The following is a 14,367-nucleotide window of genomic DNA, read 5'->3' as shown; positions in this document are numbered from 1 at the left end:
CTAATAGAGTCTCTCTTTTGAGTAACCATTTAAAAGAAGATTAAATTTAATTAGGCTGTATCTTTTTCCTGTGACATGCTGCCTTCAAAGCCCACTTTATTACATCCGTCTACCCCAGCAGAGTACTAATGCTGGCTGACACAGGGCACCTTCAAGATGTAGGAGGAAGGACAGAGATATTTGCACACTCACTTTATCCTCTGGGAGTATATTGGAAAGGGCTGACATGCGACACCTATGCCAGTCCAGCAACATGCCTGAGTAATTATTACTCAGGGACCAATTGACAGGCTGAAGGAGTCACCTGACACCCCCACCCCCGACCTCAGCCACCTGCCCTAGGTAGGAGCTCAGAGCCACCTTGAGTTCTATCATCCATTTACACCCTATCTATTTCTTTTCTAACACTCTATCATTCTCTGAATTTATTAATAACAACTGCACCTCAATAGTAGTTGGTATGAACTCACTTAAGGAGAAGCATCTGTTTTATCCTGAAACCTAGGCATGATCTAATTTATGAACTTTTCAGTCTCATTCACTCTTGAGACAGTGTTCACACATATACTGTGAATAGTATTCATTCAAACAGAAGCAGTGTCGATGGCTTTAAAAGGATTCATGGGAAGCAAGTAACTCATCTGCTATTCAATAATTAGTAAACCACTTGGAAATCATTCCATGTAAGATTCAGAATTTTAATTTTTAATAGGGTAAACTATTAAGAAAAGAGAAAGAAATATGATAAAAAGAACTAAGCATGAAAAAAGATGAAAGTCAGTATCTTCAAGCTGGTATTAAGGATCCATTCCTCTTAAAGGGGAAAAGCAATGCAGCTGCTTTAGAAGCCTTCAATTCTATCAAGATTGTTGAGGAGCATAGACGAATATGGTTTTCTCGCTTCATAATCATGTTTTGCTTTAACCAGGATGCTACGGCATTTTACCAACCTTTCCCTACCCAGCCACATCTTTTACAAAGATGAAGAAAGAAAACCAACAATTTTCAAAGCAATTCCTTCTTCATTTTGGTGTGTTTTTCAGCCATGCTGGAGCATCTCTGTGGCCTTGGCTGTGGGCTTGCTGTTCAGTTCTCTGGCCTCTAAGGCTCCCCCACTGCTTGGACAGGGGGAGGCAGAAGGTTTGTTTGTGATTTCTCAGTTTTTGCTCTTTCACGGGCATGACAGTGCACAGCAGTCTAGCCTATCCTTTCATTTTTCACTGGTGTAGAGGTGCATAGTCACTTAGCAAAAAAATCCACTGTCGGCTAAAGGCAGCAAAGAGGGGAAAAAAAGGAGTTGGCCAGCCTGGCCTTTCTCTGGGGCCTGAAACTGCCTGAAGTTAATTGCTTGCATAAGAAGAAGAACTGGTGGTGCTGTAATTGAATTTTTATGGAAATAAACAGGTGGCAGATTTACTATAGCTGTGGGGATAGTAGGGGGCGAAATGCTGTAGCCACATTAACCTGTTTAATTTAATAGCTTCAGTACTCATAGGAAAAAAAAAAAAAGGCAATGTTGCTTCTGGTGTCAGTTGGATGCCAAATGTAAATAACTATGATTACCCTAGCAAGCCCATGTGGTTGAGCCAGAAAAGGGCACTGTGCCAGCTTCCACTCGGTTTGCATGTTTATTAATTAAGCTCCTGGAAGTTTCAAAATAAGAGTTTTAACTCACCAAGAACCCTGGAAAAAGAGGGAAAGGAAAGAATTTGACAAAGAAAAAACATACTGACCGGCAGGTGGACAGACAGACAAAAGCAGTGCTTACATTAAAGGCACAACGGTCTTTGACCAGGAGATTTTACCAAGAGTCTCCACTACCTGGTACATGAAGGATAAGCTAAAGGCTAACTTTGCACTATGCTTCCCCCCAGTGGTCAAGTTTTGGAAATGCATTTTTCTAGTCAGGAAAGAAAAGCTGGGGACCATCTGGGCGACATACACAAAGAATACCATTAGCTTCTTAATGTATGGAACCCGATGCTCACTTTTAAGCGGAATAATAAAAAGGGAGGTTTGCATTTAAATTGTTGCCAATTTGCAAATATAAAATGTATATATTTGAAACACATTCTAAAGAAAACATATTAAGGGTTATAAGAGACAGATCATATACTATCTAGGAGGCACACCCCTAGCATTGTGAACAGAAAGGTAAAAAAACAGGGGCTTTCTCTGCCAGATTTCTCAAGCTTGGGAAATGTCCTAGATCAGCAGTTTAAATATAAAGCAGGGCTTTCTGAGTACTGTAAGAGACACACAAGAAATGGGGATAAGAGTAAAAGAGTATCAGAAAGTCACTAGATAAATGAGAAATGCTTTATACTTTATTTGAGTCAATAAATCAAATACTTAGTCACCAACATTATCAGAACCAGAGGATCTGAGGGTGAAATTTTATAGTTAGTTTTACTATTTTAGGGTAAGCTTGCAGAAATGACAGGGCCTCTTTAGGTGCTCTCCTTTTCCATCAGTTTTATTTCTTAAGCCCATAAACCTTTAATGAATCATTGCTAGGTACAGTGACTGTGCTCACTGCATTCCAGGGGGGACCAGCACCTTATCTTCTGAAGTCCTTCAGGGCACATGCTTGGGCTTTTCTCTTATTACTCCACACTTCTCCACATCTCTGGCCTCACTCCCCATCTACAGACCAGTGACCCCATATTTATGATTTATTTCAACACCAAACTTGTTCTCCTTCAACCTTGTGTCTAATTTTTCACTCAACATCTTTACATAAATCTGTCAGACCCCTCAATCTCTACAGGTCCAAGAATAAACCTATCATTGCCCCCATTTTATTATCATTCAGTGACATATGGATAGACATATTTTCCAGTGAGTCCAGATTATAGTGAAACAAATGAGCCAAAAATGAGACCCACTCCAGTCAGCTCAGATTAGACAGATAGGTAGATACGGGCTTCCCTGGTGGCTCAGTGGTAAAGAGTCCACCTGCAACGCAGGAGACTCGGGTTTCATCTGTGGGTCAGGAAGACCCCCTGGTGGAGGGCATGGCAACCCACTCCAGGATTCTAGCCTGGAAAATCCCATGGAAAGGGAAGCCTGGGAGGCTACAGTCCATGGGGTTGCAAAGAGTTGGACATGACTGAAGCAACTGAGCATGCACAGATATATAGAGATAGAGAAATATTTTCTGCTATACCAGCTAGAAATATGAAAGTATTGTTTTATGTTTCCTACTGCTGGGTACCCAATATTCAATCCGTCATCAACAGCCCATTACCAATCCTCTTAATAGCACTTCCTAGAATACCTCATAAATTCACCACACGATTTCTACATCCATACCACAAACGCTCACTTGAATTGCTGCAACAGCTCAGTGATATCCTACCACTCTCTGTTCAGACCCCTACTGCAGTCAATGAAGTCTTTTAAATATCTGATCATGGCATTGTACCTACTTATAACCATGCACTTGACTTCATGGATAGTCAAGTAAGAGCAAATCCGGCAAGTTTCGTCCCCTGTCGACTACTTCAGCATCCTCTCTTGTCACTTCGCCCTTCACACTCATCACTCCAGCCACACTGTCCTTCATCAGTTCCCCAAGCACACACTTCTCTCCTGCTGTCCGTGGTGTCAGCTCCCCCTGCCCTGATTTTGCAAAGCTATTAACAACACCTGCCTCTGCTCCCGAGGACATCTAAGTGTAACTAACTAAAGAAGGACTTCCCTCACCTTTCCTGCTCCCTCCTCCAAAGTCCGTCTGAACACACATACACACAAATGCCAGGGCTCCCTTATAAAACAAGCACTTAGAATTATCTTGAGCAAAAACTGCTTAATTATCTTGAGCCCCAAAATATCTGTGCCACAAAAGAAAGACTCATGAGGATTTGCTCATCAATGTACCCCTGACATCTGGCACAGAGCATGAGTCTTGGTTGGTACTGAAAAAATGTGTGTTAAGTGGATAATTGGGTATAATTTATAATCCCTCAATGTATCTCCACGTCTTCTAAGCCCATACTTCTTCCAGACAGACCTAAATAGAGACATGTAAAAAATCATCGACTCTCCATCTTTCATGATGATGTCTTTCATTTTCATGATTCAACTCTGGATGCAATATCACTTTGGATTTTAGTTCTCTGGTAGCTAGGAGCAACTCCAGAAGAGTGGCATTTCCAATTGCAATAGCCATAGACATGGTACAGGGACCCAGTGGAGGTTCCCGCCAGAGACCTATTCCAGTCAGGTAGTCAGAAAAATAACCAGAAGACCAGACCACCTAGAGTCACACTCCAATCAAAACTCAATTCATAATCTGAAGTGCAATTTGCTGTTCTCATCAGTAGATCACAGCGGTTTTCTCAGTCTCCAGGAATTAGGTAACTCAGCATCAGTGTTTAACAATATCTCATAGCCGTTTTTTCCCCTTTCCCAGGGCATGCTTGGGATATAGATGTTCACTGTATGGAATTTTACAGCTCCTTTCTATTCTATTCACATGTAGATAATACCTAGCATGAAATGCCTGTGTAGCCAGTTTCTAGAAAGTGTTTGTATCCGCATGACCTGAAATGTAAGCAGTCTATTTTTGTCACAAAATCGAAACAATAACATTTGGTACCTGAAAATGTTTATGTGAATGCTGACCCCTGAAAGCACATTACCCTCAGAATGTAATACCGCTATTCTTAATATTTGCTAGATCACTGGTATAAAAGAGCCATAGTTCTTTGGAATTCATTTTCCAAAATGACAGCATCTCCCAGCCATTCAGAATAAATCCACAACAAAGAATAGGCAACCAAATTAAGGGCTCTATAGGAAATAGCCACAGACCCTTTGGTGAAGGCGAGGAAGGCCAGGAGTGATATTATTGCAGTCTATCATCAAGGAATTATGATTATGGAGACAAATCTAAGAATTGGGTGAAAAAGGGAAACTCCCTGTAATGATAGTCCATGTCAGACCTGTACTTCCCAGTTGTAGAATGTTTTCCATAACGCAAATCAAGAAAGACTAAGGTACTGTCTCCCATTTCAATCCAGGGACCCAGTGATCCACCAACCATGACCGAAACTTCCTGTAATTCACAACATTCTGACCGATGAGCTTGCCCTGCTGCCCATTATGGTAAGCCAAAACAATTTCACCTTTGAATGCTGTCATATGACTTCAGGTGCCCTACAAGAGTCTCCTCCTCATCTCTATCAAGGAAAAAATTTCAACTGAAGTATCAGCCACCAGCATCCTCTGCCTAGAAAGAGCCACAGCACAAACTCTTTTCAAAACTCCCCTCACCAACACATTTCTTAAGACCTTTTTCAGAACCTCTTGGGGGACAAATTAGAGTGAATGTAATTTGTATATGATTATTTTACCCCAGAGTCACTTGCCACCCTTCTCTGTGTTATTCAAGGGATTTTCAGAATCTCAGCTTCACCAACCTAGCCCTCCCCTGAATCCAGATTATAGTCAAGCAAATGCGCCAAAGAACAAACACACGCCTGCCAGCACAGACTGACACAATCATTCTTTGAAAAACTATGCTTTATCTGTTCAATGTTAATCATTCATATTAGACACCATTTTTCTTACATATATCCCCAAGTTTGGTCAACAACTTTGTCAAAAAAACATAAAAGGATAAAACGTCTTCAGTCAGGTTTTACAATGCAACCAACTCCCCTGGGACATGTTGATTTGAAATTTGGGAATGACAGTAGGTCTGTAAGTTGGAACGCCCTTGCAAAGTCAGCCCCAGAGAAAAACCAATACAGTCTCCAAGCAAGAAGAGACGGCCCTATCAAACAAGCCGGAAGTACTTCTGAAATCTCAAGAACAGTGATGTGCTGGTAAATGTTGAACAACCCACTCCAGCAAGAGGGGGAGAGGTGCTCCCAAACTGTAGCACCACGGCTGGCATTTGATGTCCATGTGGCCACAGAGAACAGAGCTGGGAAAAAGTAAATGCAACTGTCCCACATAATCCCATGGACAGAGGAGCCTGATGGGCTACAGTCTGTGGGGTTACAAGAGTCAGACACGACTGAGCATGTAAACCACCAGCAGCAGCCATAAAGAGCCGGCTCCAAGAGACCACTGAAGCACAGGGAAAAGGCTAGGGGTCCAGGGCATTGTGTGTCTTTAGAATCAGACCACATGGTCCCATTCTGACCAGTGCTTTCACTCCCACATAAAAAGACCAGCAGGATATTAAGGTAATTGGTATTATGATTCAGCAACCATATCAAACCCGAGTTTCATTTTCAAGTGCATGGAAGTTGAAAGAAGCTGAGAGAATGGAGAGACTCTTTGAGCATTGTTAGAATTCCTGAGATCCAGCCTTTGCCCCAATCAAGAACTTAAGAGGAACAATTTATCATTTACCTTTTCCAGCTAGTTAGTGTTCTCAAAACATTCCTGGTATCCCTATAATCTTTTATTTTAGCTAGTTAGTGACAGCAGCAATATGGTTTCCCCAAAGCCTTTCCTTGAACAGACATTTCATTCCAAGGGAGTCTTTCATTCCAGAGGACAGAGGCTGTGTTTAATTAGCTCTTCACCACTGCATACGATGAGCTGCCAGGGTTCTGTCCCCAAAGACAAATGGGATTCATCATTTTCAGCCCCGTTTGCTAATAAGTCCCACACCCTCACTCTTCACTCCACTCCCCCAAAGGCTCCATCCCATTAAACCCATTCCTAAGTACCATTATCTGTATCAGTGAGGTCTTTTAAGTCAAAGGGACATAAACCAAATATGTTTCAGTGAAGGAACAAAAGACATTTACAGAAAAGATATTAGTTAGCTCAAAGAATGATGTGAAACTTGAAAAACCAGGATCAGAAAGTAGAAAGAACCCAAAAGAGATGAGTCAACCAGAAAACACTGCAAAGAAAAAGCCGAGTTTGAGACACAACAGACTTGATGGCCAGCACCATCACCTCTGTCCCAGGCTCTGTGGCTGCTGCCGCCGCCTCTGTTTATAATTTCTCCTCCATCCCCAGGCAGAACCATCCAACTCCCAAGCCAAGACTGCATGCCTGTCTCTAGCTGTATCTCTTCAACCTTAAACATGATCCCTGCCTTTTACCACATGTGGAAATTCGAGAATTCGCCCCTGAGAGAGAGAGAGTGCTCAGATGCTGAATGGTCCAAAACCATGACAACTGTATTCAATACATAGAAATTGTGCACTTTCATAGAACAGTTTCAAAGAACGGAGAGCAGAAAATGAGATTACAATACAGAGCAGCGAATGAAGAGGAAAGACGACAGAAGGTGAGGCTACTCTTACAAGAAACTCTGTAAGAATAAAAGCAACAATAGCTTGAAAGGAAGAAATGTTTTCTTTTCCTTTATAAAAGCTAAATGCAAGTCAATCCAAGGGATGTCTTTGAGAGGAAAAGGCTGAACATTTTAGTAATTAAGGGAATAAGAATGAGTGAAATCGGGCAAAATTAATAACACATGTGTTTGGATTAACTTCCTAAAGGATTAGGATAATTCTTTCACTAAAACTGGGGGACATGAAAAAATAAATTCTGGGACACTGTCAGTCAGAGGAGCAAGTTGCAGTTGCTTACTAAATGATTTCTCTCAGCCAGCCCTGACCTGTTTACTTAAACAGGAGGTATGAGCAGTGATCAGGGCTGAAGGGCTGAGGCAGCATTAGAAGTGGGGAGGGGGTCACTGGAAACCATTTAGAAAAGCTACTATGAAAAGGAATCATAAACTAGGCTTGAATAAATTACCTACTCATGGACGTGAGGACCACTTCCCATCTGACTGGCTACAAAGCTGTTACCAAACAGTCACTGAAGTTGGGCTGACAGAATTTTCCATTAGGGGAAAAATGTATATACTAAATCCAGCTTCCCCAGCCATGGTAACAGCCTTCAGCATGATTATACAAACAACAGATGCAGGAGAAGATGTTAGCTGCACACCCACACACATAAAAGGCACAAATACCTTCCTGCAGTCATGTTAAGTTGAAATAAAATATTGCAAAGGATGAAATGATTGTGACAGATGGCAAATAAGCACCAAATTTCAGTGTTTGGGGCAGCTTTCTCTTTGGTTTTGCGCTGTCTTTGATGGCTACTTAAAGGAACTAGAATTCAACCACCCATTGAGAGAACATAAGAGCACAGATCAGACCTTAGATTCACCTTGGTCTTCTGAGGTTTGTCCCTGTTCCACAGTCTTCCAGATGCATTCTGTAATGACACTCTATCAAGCCACGGAGATGGACTGCCAAAGCCCAATCTGCTACAGGAATCTTCCTAGCAGAAAAGGATGTTTCATCAGAGGCAGTCATTCATCCTAGCCCACACCTCGCCTGCTTCTGATCTTCCACTGTTAAAAACATAACACACTGGAGGAAGATTGTGCTATATTTCATGAGTGCTCCGTGCTGCCACCGAGGGACAGTTCCATCTGTTATTTGCTCTCAGCGTTGCTTACTGATAAAACAGGAAGGACAGCTTGCTGATGGGCTCTTTGAAGCAAATGGCTCCTCTCTTTCCTGCAATTAATGTTTATCAATTATTTCTACAGTAGACAGTATGTATGGTACCATGATTTCAAAATTAGTTTCAATAAATTAAGGGCCTGCAGTGATTACAAGTGGAGCTCAGTTACAACGCACCTCATGGAGCTTAGTGTTGAGGGCTACCTGCAGGAAATCAAACAATCATCAATGCTGTTTATCATCCCCTCCCAAGATTTTAAGATTGGATGTACACTTGTTGAAATTTCATTTCAGGCACAGTATACCAGAGGGTCTTAGTTTACAGAAAACAGGATTCTCAGTTCAGTTCAGTTCAGTCACTCAGTTGTGTCCGACTCTTTGCGACCCCATGAATCGCAGCACGCCAGGCCTCCCTGTCCATCACCAACTCCCAGAGTTCACTCAAACTCATGTCCATCGAGTCAGTGATGCCATCCAGCCATCTCATCCTCTGGCGTCCCCTTCTCCTCCTGCCCCCAATCCCTCCCAGCATCAGAGTCTTTTCCAATGAGTCAACTCTTCGCATGAGGTGGCCAAAGTATTGGAGTTTCAGCTTTAGCATCAGTCCTTCCAAAGAAATCCCAGGGCTAATCTCCTTTAGAATGGACTGGTTGGATCTTCTTGCAGTCCAAGGGACTCTCAAGAGTCTTCTCCAACACCACAGTTCAAAAGCATAAATTCTTTGGTGCTCAGCTTTCTTCACAGTCCAGCTCTCACATCCATACATTACCACTGGAAAAACCATAGCCTTGACTAGGTTCTAGGGCACCTCAAAATTTAAGAGACTATTTTAGTAAGTAGCCCTTTGGTGGCAGCAAAGGGAAATGGTTCATGAGACCAAAGCACAAATATAACTAAAGTGATTTATTTCTCCCCCAAATTACTCTGCCTTTCCAATCATATAGCATTCCTGTGGTAGAGAAATGAATATATATTTCCTGGCCTCTGCACTATGTTAAAAGAGATTTCCACAGACCTAGAATATGAATCACTTTTTCTAAACTGGAAAATATTCTTTCACCTCAACTTGTCATGCATCCTTTATTTCTTTGGCTTAATACCTGGGACAAAATTTGTCTAGATTTTCTTTCTAAACTAAATATTTTCTCATGTTCTATAATGATCCATCTTCTAAGAAATAATGACTATAAAACTGATATGAGGCTTGTCACTTTTACAGTTTTAGACTAGGAAATTTAACTTTCCAAGCAACACCTATTAGTTCAAAACCCAAAAAAGAAAATAAAATGAAATCACGATTTCTAAAGACTCCAGGTTAGAGACAGAAGCCTTTGAACAACGCAAGAGTCATTAAAAGACTCTGAAAAGCCCAGGGAGGCAACCATCTCTTCATCCTCGTGGGAGATCAGATGAGAAATAGAACTCCTGCAAGGAAGGAGGATCAATGGAGACAGGAACACCAAGACTGCCGGCTACACAGAATAATGCAGCATACCACCCGAAAGCGCTCCTCCTCAGTACATGTTAATAATAGAAAATGGGAAGAAAGAATTACTGGCACACGAAGAAGGAAAAAGAGGTCTGAGGCACTCCCCGCCATTCACAGGATGCATGTAGGAGAAACAACATTACAAAAATGCAGGCCAGTGCTTCTTCACTCTCCATGACCATTTCATCTTGGTTCACAGCAGCTCGCAGAAGACGATCTGTGTCGTGTGTGCCCATGGAACTATGAGAGTAAATTTAAAAGCATAGCAGAGATTTGAAACCTAAAGCCTATTGCTGAAAACACAACTGATTGAATTATTAACTTTAGTGAAATTTGAATTACAGCATTCTTTGTCAACTCCATCATTTACTGGGAAAGAAAATAAAGCCCCTTTGAGATGGGGCCACATACATTCATAAAGATCAGAAAGAATAAAATGTCCACTGTGTTTTATTTTTGTCATTAAATCTGTTACCTTCATTGTTTTCTAACTTTCCAAGTACCCTGCCATTCTTAGTAGATTGAAGCAGTATTCAAAACAGCACCAGTAGCAGATACAAACTACTTTGTATAAAACATACAGAAAAGGTCCAACTGTATAGCACAGGAAACTATATTCACTATCCTGTAATATAAAATAGATAATAAGAACCTTCTGTACAGCACAAAACTATTCAATATTCCATATTATCCTATATGGAATAACCAAAACAAAGAAACAGAGTGGATATATGTATATGTATAACTGATTCACTTTGCTGTAAACCTAAAACTAACAACATTGTAAATCATCTGTATTACAATAAAAATAAAAACAAAAAATCCTGTAATAAGCCATAGAGGAAAAGAACACACACACACACATATATACATACATGCTGCTGCTGCTGCTAAGTAGCTCCAGTCATGTCCGACTCCATGTGACCCCACGGACAGCAGCCCACCAGGCTCCTCCATCCCTGGGATTCTCCAGACAAGAATACTGGAGTGGGTTGCCATCTCCTTCTCCAACGCATGCATGCATGCTAAGTTGCCTCAGTTGTGTCTGATTCTGTGCAACCCTATGGACAGCAGCCCACCAGGCTCCTCTATCCACAGGATTCTCCAGGCAAGAACACTGGAGTGGGCTGCCATTTCCTTCTCCATAAACATCTATAAATACACACACAACTGATTCACTTTGCTTACAATAGAAAGCAATACCACACTGTAAATCAACTACATTCCAGTTAAAAAGAAAACAGCACTGATGAAATGAAGAAGTGATCAGAAAATACAGTTACAAAAAGACTAATTGAAAAATTATTTTTTAAACATCTCGTGATGAGATTAAAAGAAATAGTTACCAGCAAGGTAACTGTATTGTTTAAAAGAGCAGGAACATCACTGGCCTTTGTGTGATGGTCAAGAGCAATTAAATGATTTTCCTATCGAATCTAGTTATCTCTTTAGGGGGAAATTTAGATAATCCAGGAGCCGCTGGAATGACTACACATTTGACAAACCTCTCTGGTGAGTTTATACTCCCCAAGACATCAGGGAGATAGAAACATTCACAGAGGTTAGAGGAATGAATAGATTCAAGTATTCTATTAAAAAAAAAAAGGGGGGGATAGCATGCATTGAACCCAGAGAATAGCCTACCATGTAAAAAATTTCAGCAAAAAATGGTAACTCTGTTTTCCATAATTATGAAGAACACACAATTTAAAAAAGAAAAAAAAAAAGGATGTAATATGAGAGACTGGAGTTGAATCCATGGCAACATACATAGAACCAGAAAGATATCAACCTTCTTTTGAGTTTTAGAAACACATGTGTGAAATACTGTAGCACCATCCTTATTATACAGAGAAGGCAATGGCACCCCACTCCAGTACTCTTGCCTGGAAAATCCCATGGATGGAGGAGCCTGGAAGGCTGTAGTCCATGGGGTCGCAGGGAGTCGGACACGACTGATCAACTTCACTTTCACTTTTTGCCGGGGACCAGCCCCGGCTGATCCAGGGTATTCGAAGGAGAGACGGCGTAGGCGAAGATCAGGAAACAATTGCTTAATTAAACGTTAATTAAGGATATAAAGAGTAATAGAATGAGGATAGCTCAGTGAGGAAATTCAGTGGAGAAAAGAGGCTGAAATAAGGATAGCTCAGTGAGGAAATTCAGTGGAGAAAAGAGGCTGAATAATTCAGCCAGAAGGTAAGAGAAAGAACGACATGGTGAGACCAAGTTTTGGTGAACAAGGCCCGCACTTTATTTTCCAAAGTAGTTTTTATACCTTAAGTTATGCATAGAGGATAATGGGGGAAGGGGTAGAGTCATGCAGTAAGCCAGGCTTTCTTCCTGCAAACTTATCATATGCAAAAGTTTAGGTGATTTGCATCATCTTCTGGCCCGGAGGCCTTTTTCTCTAAAGGTGATTATTCTAAAGTCAGGCGCCAGCCTCCAAAAAGCATTAGATAAATTTGCATTCCTACAGAGCAAAGGTGTGGTGGGCTATAACAAGAAAAAGAATTAACTCAAGGGTCCCAGGTTACAAACATTAAAGCTACTACTTACACCAATTATATTAATCAATACACTGCCAGGGACACAGCAGGTAAGGGATATGGAGACTTAGCAGCAAATATTGGCCCAACAAGTGAAAATCCCTTCACCAATACAATTTCTAATCAATCTTTTAACTGCTCAAAGGAATCTGTATTTAGACAGTTTAGAACATCTCATGCCTCTCACAGTTGGGAGGCTCTGAACAATCACGTGTGGCCGGAAAAACCTATTCAGGCAGGCTAGAGGATTTCCAAAGGAGTTTGTAGGTTGAAACACTGTCACACCCAGGAATTATTAACTGGAGCTGTAAGCTAACTCTTTTTTCAGAGAGAGGTAGTGGGGGACAGCCCCCCATAAAGTCAGAGGTGTAGGTGAAAGCACAAAGCAGAAAGTAGGCAGACTCTGGTTTTGGGGGTAGATTGCTTGAGAATTTCCAGGGAGACTCCTGAGGCTTGATCCCGCCTTTGCGTATGTCAAGCCTCCTTCCTCATGACCTTTGCCATGGGCGGAGCTCGCTCCCCACATCTCCCCCTTTTTTATTTCTTAAAACAGCCAGATGCAGCTCAGTCGCGAGCTTCTGAATGTTCTGCCGAAGAATCCTGACAATACAAGGAAGAATGATTATGAGAAGCAAAATTAAAGCACCAGCAGCGATGTATCCAAGGATATTAGACAGAATGTTTTTTCCTGAAATGAAGTTAGAGAAAGTGTGAAAAAAGTCATTAGCTGCTCCAGCGGTGGTAAAATCCAGTTGAGAGTGTTCCAGGGTCTGTATTTGATTATGAGGTTTCCCTAAGTCCAGGCCAATGTCAGAGCTGTTCCAAACACCTGAGATATGATTTTTGATTTTTTCCCATTCATAATCTGTCTCGTTTACCTTTAAAGATGTCACGCATATCCACCGGTAATCAGCGTGGCAAGACAGAGCCATTTTCACTTTTAAAGCCTGTAACTCAGTCCCAATATGCATTATTGCCTCTTCTAAGGCGTCTATTCTCATCTCTAATTTCCTATCTATAGCTTCCTGTGTTGCTAGAGTTAAATAAACATTTTTAGACATGGTATCAACATATTGGGCAGTATGCACTTGTTGAGTCAATGATATTGCTGCCGCAGTAACAGAACTAATTGCTGCTATTAAAGCTGATATTCCTAAAATAAGTACCCACAAATCGTCATGATCACATTAAATCTTGTAGTTGTTGTAACACAGTAAGACCATAGCTATCATTTCCTTTTTGTTTCCCTCTTTCATTCTCCCTTCTTCCTTCTTACTACCTTCTCTTTCTTTCATTTCTTTTCCTTTACCCTCTTTCTCTCTAACTTTTTCTTTCCTCCTCCTTCTCTTTCTCTCTGTATCTCTTTTTCTAACTTCCTTTTTTCCTTTCTCTATCTTGCTGCGTTCCCTGATTCCTTCCTTCTCCGTTCCTCTCTCCTTTTCACTCTTTAGTTCTTTTTCTATCTTTAGATCTTTCTCTATTTTCTTTCCTTTTTTCTTTTTCACTTTTTTTTCTTTTTTCTTTTTATTTTTCTCTCTTTTTTTGCTTGGGTGAGGCCCCGCTGATGGGGTTTTTCTGCAAGGAGCAGGCTCTGTATATTGTGTATTCTTTAAAAGCTCCTTTGTTTAAAAGAAGTCTTTTTTATCTTTTTCAGCTTTAAGCAATGCTCTGGGAGACTTTGGATGTAAACTGGGGAATTTTTAGGCCCTGGGAGGTGCAAGCGGAGGTGGAGTAGTCGCCTTAAATCAGAAATTGTTGGATAAATTTTTAAAGGTTTGTGTAGAGGGGGAGGGGGCTCGCCAGGGCGCCCAGCCGCAGCGTCCTGTAAGCCCTCTCCTTCCTCGGGAGGTAGAGCACAGTCTCCCTCCTT

Source organism: Bos taurus, chromosome 17, assembly GCF_002263795.3.
Source record: "Bos taurus isolate L1 Dominette 01449 registration number 42190680 breed Hereford chromosome 17, ARS-UCD2.0, whole genome shotgun sequence".
NCBI lineage: Eukaryota > Metazoa > Chordata > Mammalia > Artiodactyla > Bovidae > Bos > Bos taurus.
This window is presented reverse-complemented; position numbering follows the sequence as displayed.